General features: G+C 42.8%; 1 long non-coding RNA gene across 1 annotated transcript in view; it reads left to right on the forward strand.

Moving 5' to 3' along the window:
* The first annotated feature begins 3,913 nt into the window (after positions 1 to 3,913).
* Positions 3,914 to 15,593, forward strand: part of LOC138301865 (uncharacterized) — a 131,657-nt gene continuing 119,977 nt past the window's right edge. Inside the window, exon 1 of the long non-coding RNA XR_011205130.1 lies at positions 3,914 to 4,204. This is a non-coding gene — a long non-coding RNA (uncharacterized lncRNA). The remainder of the gene's footprint in view (positions 4,205 to 15,593) is intronic.

Below are 15,593 nucleotides of genomic sequence, written 5' to 3' on the forward strand. Positions count from 1 at the left end.
TTAACAATAACATTGATTAGTTTTATACAATTTTCACTGGTTAGTGATCTCCAAAAAGGAACTGTACATGCCTGTGCTCTTGTGCAAATTTATCAGCTGTTTGTTTTCATCAGTTTTTACTCAATGTATGCTTATCATGCACAAACTCGATAAGCGATCATCTGCCATTGTCGACCTCAACCTGGTTTTCACCCTTCACTTTGTGCTGAAAGACCTTTCCACTGTACAAATGGTCAGTGGTAATGTCAGAGCAATTGCTTACTGGACTGATGGAAATTAATCTGTATGGTTTAGGAAATCCAGAAATCCATTGTCAAACTGCTCACCCTTTGTTGACCAGATCTCAAACCATGTGACTGCTTTGGCTTCTATGTTTTCCGTTTGTAAATTTCTATGCTGCTTGCAATCTGGCATTTATATTGCTCAAGTGTCATTTTTGCCATGTGTTTTGGGTAAAATGAGAACAGACTGAATTGTTTTTTGTGTTCATTTCCAAACCGGCTTTCTAAAGATGCGACGATAGAATCCATGTATGGCACATAGATAGACTGGTGATAGAATTCTTCCACAGCAGAGGAACCACAATTAGAACTAAATACTTGCTGGCTACACTGTCTGGGAACACAAAATTGGATGTTCAATTTTTCTGCCATTGCTTGAACATTTGAGAAAATGTCCTTAAATTGATCTTCTACGTTTTGTGTGTGATCACGGAACACATTCAGAAGGTCTTGCACGTGATTACACACCTTGAGGATATCAGGCTGAATAGCTTGGAGAGCCTGGCTTACATATTCCAATCTTGATGAGTAATTCAAAATTATGGACTTGAGGAACGTTGCAATTGATATGCATCCTGACATGTTTTCCCTGATGTTGTACTAACCAGTAAGCTTAATTGCTGAAAAATCTCTTCAAAGACTGAGCTAAAAATTCTAATGCTGTTATACTTTTCTGTCCATTGTGTTTCACTCAGCAATGGCGCACTGGGAATAAGAAATCTTCTTGGACTCTCATGGGAAACCTTGATGATGGCTTTCACTGTGCCAATAGAATTCCATATATCAGGAACAGCATTCAGGTAATTAACAACCACATTAAGTTTATGTGCAGCACAGTGAGCAAAAGCAGCTTCAAGATATTTTCTCTTTATTGTGGTTTGAACACCACCTTTCTTTCCTGCCATTGTAGAGCATCCATCGTATCATTGGCCATGGAGTTTTGTAGGTGTAAGTCAAATTTAGAGGATGTATCCATAATCATATTCACAATTTAAATAGCATCCATTTCTTTAAAGGTTGCAAATCCAAGGAATTCTTCTCTGATGACAGCTACGGTTCTATCTGTGTCTACAAAGAGTACTCCAAGTGACATCTGTTCTTTTCCAGATATGTCAGCACTTTCCTCTGCAATGATTGAAAATCCATTTGACATATTGACTAAGGATACTAGATCTTCTCTTCACATAATGTAATCAATTCATTCTCAACTCGAACTGATGTATAATGTGCACGTGCACAAACTGGTGCATTTTCCAGATGCTTCTTTAAGATCACATCTCCTGCCTCAATGCGAAATTGGTACAGACTTTGCACGTTTCCAGTTGTACTTTTTTCCCACGTAAATCAATGTCATGTGTGCCACAAAACAGTGGACAAAATTGGAAATAACTTTTTCTTATTTTCTTCAACTTGCCTTTTCACAGCTCTGTCTATTTGGCAAACTATACTTGTTTCCAGTGTCTTTCTGATCACAAAAAAGTGAGTTGCATCCACTTGTATTCGTTTTTATGCCAAGATGATGAAACATGGTTGTGTGCACTTTCACGGAAGTCTTTATATTTAGTGAAAGGCATAGTTATGAATGCTCTTTCCGTTCCACAATGAACTGGCTGTGGAAAAACTATGCACTACTTGCAAATCACACCTTTCAGTTGTGGAGACTAGCTAAGTAATGGTGAATATTGATTAATCCACACACAACGGAAACAGCGTGGTCCATCTGAATCCTTCTTGTCATACCTTTCTGGTGGGGTATATGTATTTTTTTAGTAGATCGTATTTAAAATCACCTGTTAGCTTTTTGATGAATTAAAATACAATCCAATATCATTTACGGGAGCACCAACATCATGCCTACATTCTGTTGAGGCTGAAACTGGACCTGCAGAACTGCTTGTGCTTGCTTCTTCTTCCACCTCTTGTTCATCATGTCTAGATTCTTCTCTTGGTTCCTCATCAGATTCTAAATCATCCAATTTTTGTTTCGAAAAATTTTGCAGATATCTATTTCTAAAAAGAAATAGGGATCATTAAATACTATGCTCATCACTGGGCTGCATTGACTAATCTGTGAGTTGAAAATCTCCTGCAAGTAAAACCAAGCTTTTCTTGCATAATACATAGTTAATGTTAGGAAAAATATATACATCCATATTATGCACCATAGAAGTATTATACTTAGCTCCTGTTATAGCTATCTTACTTCTCCATGTAACAAGCTGCTTGGTGTGACACACACGCTGCAGCCTGCTTCTTCTGGCTCGAACCTACACACTGCTTCTGTGGGCTGGGGTACGTGGGTGGGCCAACTTTGGGGGTCGGATGTCAGAGTCAGACACAGATTGGTCCGACTCTGGAGTCATGCACTGGCACTGGTAGCTGCACGTGTGCTGTCTCACACTGTCATTGGTAGCGCTTCACTCAGCCTCAGCTACCTATGACAGAGTGAGACTCCTGAGTCGGACCAATCTGGGACCGACTCCAACTCAGTGTTAGCTGTCGCCAAGAGGACCAACCCCCACCTGCCTTGACCTATCCCCGGCATCCAAGACTGTTTTTGGCAGGGGCCGCGGTCGTACTAGTGCAGGCAGCATAACACTACGGTGGCTGTAGTGTTACGCTGCACTGTGAGCCTGCACACCAGACTGTACCTAAATCCAGGGCGCAAGCGCCACTCCCTCATTCCCCCTCACAGTACCACTTCACTCCAGTCCAGACAATGCCACTCAAGCCCACACAATGCAGTCCAATGCACACCACACAATGCCACTCCATTCCACAGCACACAATGCCACTACACTACACTTCACTCCATGCCACTTCACTCCAACAAAGCCAATAGATTTCACATAGGCAAGGCCTATTGGCTTTACTAATGCTTGTTTCATAAAAGCAAGTATTTGATAATCATTTATTGCTGCTATTGAACGGATTTTAAGTTGTGAGCCTGCATTCACCCCCAGCATCTACGGCCCTGTTTGAACTGCTCAACCATCTCTACCACTGAGAGTCAAGTGCTGAAGGGGTACTTGGCCCAGTTGTTAGGGGCCCATAGTAGGGGCACCAGGAGTAAAAGGTTTCTACTCCCACTGGTAGGCCCAGTAGTTCCTGATTCCCCGTGGCCCTCTGGAATGGGTTCTGACAAGGGATATACCATGATCCTAATCTTGCTGACAGAGAGACAGATTCCACCAGGCCTCATCTACTTAACCCTTATATTTTATCTGTTTATTAAGCAATGATGGTTCCTTTAAAGTACCTTTTGCAGTTCTCTTGAATGAAATATCAATGTTTATTCACCTAATATGGAAGATGTAAGTTCAAAAGGTTACAAAATAAATACAAAATAATAAAATAAACAAAATAATGAAGAACACTGATGTCAAATATTTGAAAAACAAAAGCAAAAGAAGTGGAACTCCATGTGAAGGCTGAGAAATTAAGCATGAATGATTTATTTATTCACCCTATGTTGCCACAAGCCACACAACTTAATGACAAAGTTGGAATTGAATTCATAGTCCCTTCTGTGCATTTTTATTTATATTCGAAGGGGCAAATAGCTCATTTTAAATATCCACCATGTGTATAATTAATTTTTGTTTCATCTTTCCTTTTTTTTAGTATGCAAGTAGGGGTGGGCGGGCAGCTCCACTCCACTGGTGGAGATAATGGAGTTTTTGGCACTCAGTGCTCCGCTTGGAGTGAAGCTCACCCGGTGTGCACTGCAGCACAGTTATGGGATACACAGGGCAAGTGCAGACAGTCAGCGTTTGGGCTGTTTAGCCCATAACTGGGCTGCAGTGCGCACAGGCGATGGATCCAGGGATGGCCAGGCCTCCCTCTGCCAGCAGCGGAGCAAGAGTCAGATGGAGGCAGAGAGAGAGAGACAGACTGCTGGGGGAAAGACAACGAGGACCCAGGTAAGTCCTCATCTCCTATTTTCTTTCTTTTTTTTCATTGCTTGTGCACAGTGGTGCACAAACAAGGACTGAAAAAGCAGTTTTCACTGCCTATGGTACTCTCCTGAATGCACCCGATCTCAGAAGCGCTAAGCAAGGTCGGGCCTGGCTAACTAGGCCTGACCATGCTTTGCGCTTCTGAGATCGGGTGCATTCAGGACTCCGAGGGTCACAGACCTCCACCTCTGCGGAATTCCACAGAGTTTTAATCAACTCCGCGGAATTCCGCTGAGTCGAACCCTGTGAACTCCACCCAGGCCTATTTGTAACTTTAGATGGGGAAAAAAAGCATTTGAATTAATTTTGGAGCCAAGCTCCTTCTTTTAATCAAAAAGTGCACTTTTCCCAAACCCCTTTTCCTTATTCTTCCATCTCCGTTCTGATCCTTTCACTTCACTCCTCCTTTCTCTATTTCTCTATGATTACCTGTCTGACTCTTCCTTTCTTCCACTGCATAGAAAATATCGCTTATGTCTTAACTTAATTCTTTCTTCATCTCCTTCCTTCTCCCACCTCTTCCCCCTCAGCTCCTATTCCTTGTACTCTTCACTTCCATTCCTCATTTCTCACCATGTACAATCCTTTCTCCATCTTCCCTTCTATCACTCCTTCTCATCTTTGTGTTTCTCGCCCATTCAACCAGTACCTGCCCTTTACTCTTTCCTCTACCCTATTTCTCATTCCTAGAACTACTTTTGCACCCTAACTCTAGTTTGTCCCTCTTCTCCTTTCCATACTCACATACAGATCAGGTAGACAACCAGTCAGTCATTGTTATGGTGAGACTGACATTCATAGAGATCATAAGGGGGGAAAGAGCACACTGCCTCTTATCCCAGCACAGTCCACCCAATGGAATCCTGGCAAATGCAGTTTGCTTACCTCAAAGATGCTGTACTTTTTCACAAACGTTGGTGCAGGTAGTGCTGTTATCTCTAGACATGTATTTCTGGGTTTAACCCTTCATCAGTAGACAGCAGAAGTAACAGAGAACAGAGGAAAGTAATTTGGGGTTGCTGGTATGTTGCCAAGTCTTCGCAGTTCACAGTACCACTCCACAGGCACACAGGTACATCCCAGGTGAGCTTGTCAGCTCATTGGCTCAAGGGAACCTTTTAGACACAAGGGGGAAGGGAGCCCACTGCCTCTCATCCCTGCACAGTCCTCCCCATTGCTTCCTGATAAATGCAGTTTGCTTACTTCAAAGTTGGTGCAGTTTTTCACCAAAGTTGGTGCAAGTAGTGCTGTTATCTCAGGACACACATTTCTGAGTTGATCCCTCCATCAGTAGACAGCAGAAGTATCAGAAAACACAGGAAATTCCTCTGGGGTTGCTGGTATGCTGCCTAAGTCTTCACAGGTCACAGTACCATTCTACAGGCACACAGGTGCATCCCAGGGGAGCTAATCTGCTCATTGGCTCAAGGGAGCCTTTTAAACACAAGGGGCAAGGGAGCACACTGCCTCTCATCCCTGCATAGTCCACCCCATTGCATCTTGATAAATGTAGTACGCTTACTTCAAAGTTGCTGTAGTTTTTCACCAAAGTTGGTGCAGGTATTGTGTATTCTCTAGGCACGTGTTTCTGGGTTTAGCCCTTCATCAGTAGAGAGCAGAAGTTGCTGAGAATAGATAAAAGTCATCTGGGGTTGCTACAAGCTGCCCAAGTCTTCACAGGTCACACTACCACTCCACAGACACACAGGTGCATCCCAGGTGCGCTCTGGTTCGAGGGAGCCTTTTAAACACAAGGGGGGAGGGAACACACTGTCTCTCATCCCAGCGCAGTCCACCCCATTGCATCCTAGTAAATGCAGTGCACTTATTTCAAAGTTGCCGCAGACATTAGCCTTGTCAGTCGGTCAAACAAGTGGTGTATGCATTTCGGTGCACTGGTTTGCATCCCTGTTTTTCACAAAATCAAACAAAAACCTAGTGCAGCCAGACCAACCCTATGAGGGAGAATGAAATGCACCATACTGTAGCAGAACCAATTGAAAGCATGAGTGTGGCTTACTATGGGTGCAAGTGTGTTACATACATAAAGTTCAAGATGGCTAAAAATAAAATAAAAATAAGTGATGCTGGAAGGGGGCTTGATTGATATCTCCCTGTGATGTATTGTTTCATTGATTATCATCATATTACGTGTTCTCAAATTCCATCAGTATGAAATTTGTTTATATCCCAAGTACTCATACCTCTGCCTAACTGGTTTGTTCTTTGCCTGGCACCAGTAAAGAAATGTCCATGTAATGTTTTACAAACTGGCATTTTTGTAAACCATAGAGGACTTCAGAGTTCCCCAATTCAATACCTTATTTCTGTATTTGGATGTCAGCTTGTATTAACAAGGTGAATTATCTATAGTCCAAATAGTGTTAATGTGTAAAAAATTAAAACGTAATGAGGTAATACTATCACAAAATGATAGTCATTATGTCACATAAGCTATTTTTTCTTGCTGCATAATTTGGTCCTCTGTGACGCATAATTCCAGTGGCATTACTTATAATTTAAAAACCAGCTATATTTCAACTCTTAGACCTACAGTTCTGCCTAAGGTTTAGTTAGTCCACGCTGAGGACTCTGTCTAGCCACGATACAAATAGCAGCCACAGGGGTATAGTTGTGAACAGTGCAGAGGGTGCAGTGGCATTGGCCTTAGGCTTGTGAGGTGCATTCAGCACTGCAACAGTGGATTTTGTATATAACCAGGGAGGTGGGAGAGGGGACCCATCTTCCTTGGTTGACTTAGGGCCAATGGCACCCTTGTTATACCATGAGCTCCTATTCAATAACACCCACTTGCTTTGTGCAAGTCAAGAACGAGTTTTACACCCCTCAAAGTTCACATTTCACCAGTCGCCTCTGGCATTAGGACTGAGATTTTATCCTGATCATTGCGACATCTGATTAGATTGTTTTTGTGTAGCACAACCCTAGCCTAAGGCAGTAGAGCACTGTATACAAATAAAAAATACAGTCTGTGAGTCATTGGAGGTGTAGCTGAGTTCAGGGAGTTGACATGTACTGTTACAGCATCCTGAATGTAGTGTTCTTTAAACTCAGCCTCCAGATCTTTCCTAAACCAGGGTTGGGCCACTCTTGATGGATTCGTGGATGTCGTTGCAGGTCTTGGGCGGACAGATGGAGAGGGCCTGTTTTTTTGTCAATTAACCTAGGTGTGCACTGCGAAACCAACAGTTCCCACCAGGGAAGCCAGAAAGAAAGGCTACAACTCACAACAAACAAAAACTTTAAACAACTCGTCTGTGCCTCATAACAAATGAATAATCCTCTTTCTGAACATCTCAGGTACATAAATAAACCCAGCCCCTCCGAGGCCACCATCTGCAATTGTTTCCCTGAGAGCTCTTCATATTATGGGTCAGTGGGCAGCATGAAACACTGCACTGACACTATTTGTAAACATATGCCAACAGTAGGGAAGAGTGTAGGTAAAATCACCTTGGATTTCCTCTTCTAGGACTTCAGACTTGCACTGCAGTTCTCGTATTACTATTCTCTGTAACAACCAGCACTTTAAGAACATTCACTACATATAATCACTATTATTCTAAAAGTATATACGTCCAACACAGCTAGTTTACAAAAGCTAGAGACTGACAAACACTCTGAAAACAGCAAATCCTTCAGAAATCAATACAATGCGATGGCTTGTATTCTGGAATGTGAACTAGTGTTGTAAACTGCAGGCCAAGCGCCTTGGGGTTCCTGTAATCTGTTAAATTCTGCACCAGAGAACAGTGGACGCCTCTTATATCCTTGCAGTATTTTAGGACAAAGAGGGTATCTTCCATTGCTCATCTCAGCTGCCGTACATATTAAATCCAGTACTCCAGTAGTTGGGCCTGGGGTGTGGTAAGTTCTTCACACCGGGAGGAGGAACTCGAAGTTTGCTGGTCATTTCTCTGGACGCCAACAGACTTTGAAAGGGTCGGCAGAATGATTACTATGCAGTCGCCGCTCGCAGGGATACAGGGGACGGGGCTGCACGCAGGGGGGGGAATATTAATAAAATTACAAAATACATTTAATGAAAACGTACCTGCACGCCGCGTAGCATCGCCGCTCCTCTGTCTCCTCAGCAGCAAGCAGGCACAGGCTCCCAGCCTGCCCTGCGGCCAATCCTGATGCTGCTCGGAGCAGCGTTAGCATTCCCCTGTGTGCTCGTCATCTCCAATGCCCCGCCCCTTCAACAACGAAAGTATACTAAACTTGGTTTATTATCCTTTCATCTTTAAAGGATTTGCAGCGGTTGCTGTTGGTGGAGAGGTGACGTTCCTCCGCCATAGCGGAGGGGCCGCCACTGGTACTATGTGATAAATGAAGATGACCAACACTTGTTTAAGGTTTAGCAGTATATGCGGTCTGTGTCGTTAACCTTGGCCACCTGCAACTTCTGACTTACAACAGCTTCCAGACACTTACATCTAGACGTCTGCTGCATTGTGCTTAATGTTCTTTTAATATTTTACTGCTAGAGGTGAAAAATCGCAGTATACAAAATGGCAGTAATTTGAAAATTTCAAATAAGAAATATTGGGAGTGAGGCAAGATTATGCCGTTTTAACTGACACTTTACATAGCCCTATTAATAGAACTGCTCCAGTGATGCGGTCTGCCTGAGCTTGAGGGGAAGTGTGTTCCATGTCCGGGCTGCTGGGTAGGAGAAGGATCTTCCTCCTGCTGTACTCCGGATCTTGGGGATGGCTGCGAGGACGAGGTGGGAGGAACGGAGACGTCTGTTGTGTACCCAGAGTAAGGTGCATTTGCTCCCATTATTAACTAATTTAATGTAATAATTTCAAAGTTTCAAAAAAAGTTAAACGTCAACTGATTTACTATAGTTCACATTTAGCTAGAGTAATCAGGTGGCATCTTCCTCTTTAATTGCCAGCACAACAATATCTTTCTTGAGATAACAGTTATTTACTTCACCCCAACATGTGGCAGAAATCAGACAGACACACTTAGAGCATGATTCACAAAGATAAACTTACACTTTGGTAAGTTTTCTATTTTTTTGGTATTCCTAAACTACAAGTTTAATTGTACAAATAGTAATTTTATGACTGTAGCTAGTGCGCACTCATGGCAGACACTGCATAAAAGTTTTTTGTGCGGAACTCTTCATCCCCACTGCGGCATCTCCAGAGATGTAAAATTATTGTTAGTTAAAGTACACTTGTAGTTCATGAATACAAAATAATAGTAAACGTACACAAAAATTTAAGTTTACCTTTGTGAATCAGGCTCTTACTCTTTCAGGTATTGTAATTCCACATTAATTTTTGGGGGACATTCATGATTCCCTCGCGCTAGAGGCTGCTCATCCAATGAGGCATGCACCGCTACTATCTGAATAGTATAATGCACGCCCCATCCTGCAGTATATTACTACATGCATCTTACACAAACTGAAATAGATAAACACTCTCAGAACCCCCACACAGACCATAATTGAGGTACAGAAGGCCGTTCACAGAACTGGGTCCTGGTACCACTGCACTTGCTGCATCATTAGCAGGTAAACCTCTGTCCCCACTCTCCCAACTAAAGATGGGGACTCACTGAAACCTCGATCGAATCTTGAGCCTGAAGCCTGGCTCTGGATCAGCTTGAGGTACTGTTGAAACTTCGAGTCCATAACGAGCCAAGCTTTCATGTACCTTCTGCCTGCTACACTCAATCTACCAGAACGTAGTGTTAGGACGAAAGCTTCAGACTTTGAACAAGCTGAGCAAGCTAGGTTCAAGCCTTGGCGGTGGCTCAACGTCCTGTGATCTGGGCAAATCTCCAGTGCCTGAAAGAAATTAATGTTACCTTGTGGAATGTAACTGGTGTTCATATAAAGTGCTTTAGTCCCTCCAAGTAGAGTTTGCACTATATAAAATCTGCAGAAAGTGGCACAAAGAGCTAAAAGCAAAGCATTAACATAAAAAGAGAGACATATTAATAGCCATTTCATGGCTGATTTGTACAAAGCGAATACCTAAAACTTAGATAAACTGCAGCTTCCCCACTTAAATTGTTTGATTTTGGGCAAATATTTTATTTCACCAAAATGTATTTTTCTTCATATTTGCGCATGAAAGCCCATTCAAATACATAGATCAGAAAACCAACTATACAAAAACATAATGTGTTTTATTTAATAGATTAATGTTGTTCTGTGATAATCTGGGCCACATACCAGAGGTCATGTGACAACTGTCTTGCCTGTTGAATCACTAATGGCATTCTCGCCAGTTTCACAACAGGGACAGGAATGACTCTAAGCTCATCTTCAAAAAGTATCACTTTTAATAGGTGGTTTTCAGTGCAGGACTACGTTGTGACATTCATTTGAACGCTTTCATGTGTTAAAGAAATACACTTTTTTGAATTCTGGAGAGACTATTTATGTGGTTTGTTGTGATGTTTGACATAGTAAACATTTTCAGGGCTCGGCTCGTGCAAGGGCTCTTAGAGTAAAGCCAGAGAGCTGATGCTCGTGGGCTCTCCCTGTTAATTTTGTTGGCTAACCCATCTCTACCCCAACACTCAGTGCTCAGATGTAGTTTTAAAGACAGCAACAATAATAGAGAAGGCGGACACACTTAACAAGTGCCTTCTGCATGGCCTCTTTTGCCGTGACTTGGTGGGCCAAAGGTCATGTATGGGTGGGCCTGGCCCACCCGCCCCTTGCTAGACCCGAGCCTGCGACCTATGCATGCACAATGATGTAAACATAAACCATGTGGTAGGCAGGCGGCAGGCGTTAGATAATCTCACAAGTATCTGAAATGAAACACTCCCTTTGAAACCCCACTGTTCCTGGAGAGGGTCTTCAGGAAGCTAACAGTGGTCTCAGTGCTCATGAAGATGCTGCACGTGCACACGAGCATGCGCACCTCGGGGCGCGAGAGGCACCGGCGGACGAGTCAATGCACTGTTCGTTCACTTGTGTACCCAGCTGATCCCGCCCCTTGAATTCCCACCGTACAACACATCAGGGAGCTCACAGGTCATTGGTATTCATAATAGGCCGTAGCTTTCTTTACTGCGAATCCAAACAGCAAGCGCGTTAAAGATTAGGCATCATTTTTTTGAAGAATTCTTTATGACAGAACATGGTTTTTACATCAGATTTATTTTTACATCCCCTCGGGGCAGGCTCAGGCAGCCAACACAAGGCAGCATTGCTGGATGTTCAATCTTTAAACAGCACATCATTATGCAACATATCAGAATGACTTATTTACATGTGACTGCAACCAGTTCAGCTGCTGCCCTAGCGGAAGCTCAGATCCGGGCGGTGGGTCTGATGCACCACAGGCTACCAGATAGGCGCACCCCCGGTGGACACGAGAAACATAGAAGAGCGGCTAAGGAAGTACACCACGAGGAATAGAAAGGAGCACAAAGGAAAACCTGAACTAAAATACAACAATTCAACAAGCACAACTGGGGAGGCCCAACGAAGAATTATTAAAGAACGAAAATATATTGATTCAGCAACCAAAACAGATCACCATACACACAGGAGCAAAACCCCTACATATCACCCAGAAAGGTGAAGGAAACAATTACAATGCAACTCTGCAAGAAACCCTCACAGCGCTTCTTTCCAAGCCAATAGGCTTCTAGCAGCTGTGGTGCTAACATTACTAGAGACATAACTGAGAACTGAGGCCTGTTCCCTTGCCTCTCTAGTGACAGAAGCATTATAGTCCTTCATCGGTGGGAGGAAGGCTAAGCCATAAAAGCAAACTGGCAAAAATGGTGCAACTAATGCAGATCACAAACAAAAGCAGATACTGTTTTTATGATGAGTAAAGAAAACAACATTTACCCAACGGATAATTTGGTTTTACAGGTACTCTATATCTACAGAGGGATACTCAAATGGAATTCTTTACAGTCAGTATCTTAAATATATCAGAGCCCATTTTAGAAGAAAAAAAAACAATAACAAACCATTTTACTGTAAAAATGACAACCCCAAACTCATAGTTTTAAAGAAATAAATCCTAAAAATGCAACAATTACATAATTAGGCTTGAATACCAATCAAATGTAAACTAATCTGGTGCGCGATTTCTAATTCACATGCACCAAATTCTAAGTATATTTTTAAGTTTTGTGACAGTGAATCCCCAAACTGGTGGTCGTGAGTGCAAACTCTAAATTATGTGCAAAATCTGTGCAATCTTCACAAGACACTGCCTGCTGCAGCAATCCTACAAGCTGTTTTTCTCGAAGTGATTTTGGTGGGTTTTTGAAGATATATATTTTTTTCTACAGATCATATTTGCTCGGGATCTTTTCTCACAATTTCAACTTTGCTCCTTTGGCAGAGTTTGGAAAACTTGCAAACCAGCCCATGCAATTGGTTTATGTTTTTTTTGGACATCGGTGTGGCTCCTCGCCAAATACTTGACTGTACTCATGACCAGGACAAATCTGCAATTGAAAACAATAAAACAACATATCGGCTCATACCAAGAAAGCCTGATGATCAAAGGCCTTCTGGGCTAAATACAGGGCTTAATACGAGCCGGTGGTTTCCGGTACCGGTCTCGGGCATTTATTTTTGAGGGCCGGCACTTATTTTTCTGCCTCAACCATTTACTGTAAGTAAAAGACAGATATGGGAGAGACGGAGGAAGAGAAACACTAAAAAGTACCACAAGAGGAGAAAACAGAAAGCTTAAGAGTGAGCTGAAGGGGAAAGAAGTAGCTGTAAATGGATTGAAGAGGCCCGAGATGGCTTCAGGATCACACTGCCTCAGTATTCCATGTTCGCACATTTAACTGCGGCAGTCGCGTGTTTCAGAGGAGAGCTTTGGGCATTGGCACGTTTTTATTTACAAATTAAGCACTGGATAAATGTATATATATATATATATATATATATATATATATATATATATATATATATATATCATATCTAACAGCTTTCCTTCCGGAAAATACATATATTGCAAATTCACAAAAAGGAAGACAGCCAAGGCCACAGTCGTCTTATATATATATATATATATATATATATATATATCAACAAAATCATTGAGAGATTTGTTAACATCCAGTCATTTTGAAAGTGAGAGATGTGATTGGGACTGGTTGTCTAACAATATGAATGGTTTTGGCAAATGCAGCTCCTGCAAAGCTTGTCAGTATGGCCTGAATTGTAAGAACTATTGAATCTTTGAGGGTCAAATGATCACAATTAATGACCAAATTATCTGAAATACAGACCATGTGATATACGTATTAAGATGTGGATGTGACAAGCTTTATGTAGGGAGCACATTAAAGAAGTTAAAAATAAGAATTTTACAGCATATGATGGCCATCATTAATGGAGATAGGAGTTATCCCATGGCATGCAACAACATCATGAACCCTCTTTGGCTACTTTTGGGTATTATGATATTAAAATATTAGAGCTCATATAAGAGGTGGAGATAGAGAAAAGGAGCTGCGGAGACAAGAATTGCGACTCATTTTATCTTTATGGACAGAAGGTCCTTGGGGCCATAATTCGGACATTGAATTTACGTTCATCTTTAATGAGTGCTTTTGATTGATTGAGTTCCATTGGGCTTTAGTTTCCCTGTGGAAGGTTGGTTGGGCTGTGCTTTGATGAATATTGAAAATGTGCCCCTTTTCTCTTTCTTCTTTTCATTTTCCCTTTTATCCCCTCCTTGTTTTTCCTCCCCCTTTTTCCTCCTCCCTTTCCCCCCTCTAGCCCACCCCCCCATTTCCCCCTCCTTTTTTTCCCTTCTTGTGACTTTTTTGGGGATGAAATTTGAGCATTTACAAAGATTTTATTCCTCCTCCTGGGGTTAATTGGAAACTATGAGCATTTGAGACCTTGACCTTGAGACCTTGAAACGTGAGGAATTATGAGTAATTGGAGACAGAGAAGAGCATTTTTAGAAAGTAGGGTACCCCATTAATTATAAATGATGAGAATTGATAATATACTCCTTATTCTCTTTAATAAAAAATATTTATATGGATATGTAGAGTCACTATATATGTATATAATTGATCAAGATTGATAGTATATTACTTCCATGTATGGACATTGAAAGGGTTAGTATATGGATAGGGTTAGGAAATGGATAGAGGGGACTTATTTAATCAAATGGAACTTCAGAACATATAGGCCCTCATTCTGACCTTGGCGGGCGGCGGAGGCCGCCCGCCAAAGTCCCGCCGTCAGGTTACCGTTCCGCGGTCGAAAGACCGCGGCGGTAATTCTGACTTTCCCGCTGGGCTGGCGGGCGGTCGCCTTCAGACCGCCCGCCAGCCCAGCGGGAAAGAGGCTTCCACGATGAAGCCGGCTCGGAATCGAGCCGGCGGAGTGGAAGCTGTGCGACGGGTGCAGTTGCACCCGTCGCGTATTTCACTGTCTGCGCAGCAGACAGTGAAATACATTTAGGGGCCCTCTTACGGGGGCCCCTGCAATGCCCATGCCAGTGGCATGGGCACTGCAGGGGCCCCCAGGGGCCCCGCGACCCCCCCTACCGCCATCCGGATCCCGGCGGTCGGACCGCCGGGATCTGGATGGCGGTAGGGGGGGTCGGAATCCCCTCGGCGGCGCAGCAAGCTGCGCCGCCTTGGAGGATTCAATGGGGCGGCGGTACACTGGCGGGAGCCCGCCAGTGGTGCCGGTCCGACCGCGGCTTTACCGCCGCGGTCGGAATCCCCATTGGAGCACCGCCGGCCTGTCGGCGGTGCTCCCGCGGTCCTCCGCCCTGGCGGTCTTTGACCGCCAGGGTCAGAATGACCGCCATAATGTACTTTAATGATTGACAGTGTTTTACGTAATTTTTGATCTATGAAGTGCTCAGGGAATCATTATGCAATTTAATGTACCATTTTTTTATGCTTGTGTTTGCACTACGCGCTTTCAAGGTTGGTTAAGGTTTACATCTGCATTATCAATGATTGGTTACTGTTAACATCTGTGTTATACAATTTAATGGTGTTGTTTACAAGGTATATCTGCATTATGCACTTTAATGGTGGTGTTGTTTGCAGGGTATATTGTTTACAAGTGTATGGTGCAAAACGGTATTGTGTTTACAATTGCATTATGCACTTTATGGTTTGCAATGTTTGCACAGGGCAGTTGCACACTTATTTGAATAGAGGGATGGGCAATGTTAAAGAGAAACGGAAATGGAATTGATTGGTAACTTGTAAACACTGTATGCGCTTCAATAATGGTTTACCAATATTGATATTGATAATGTTCTATCAGGTAAAAGATTTACATGTGTAGATTTATGCATGAATTGAGTGAATTATGTGAATTTATTTCGGG

Source organism: Pleurodeles waltl, chromosome 6 (genome assembly GCF_031143425.1).
Source record: "Pleurodeles waltl isolate 20211129_DDA chromosome 6, aPleWal1.hap1.20221129, whole genome shotgun sequence".
NCBI lineage: Eukaryota > Metazoa > Chordata > Amphibia > Caudata > Salamandridae > Pleurodeles > Pleurodeles waltl.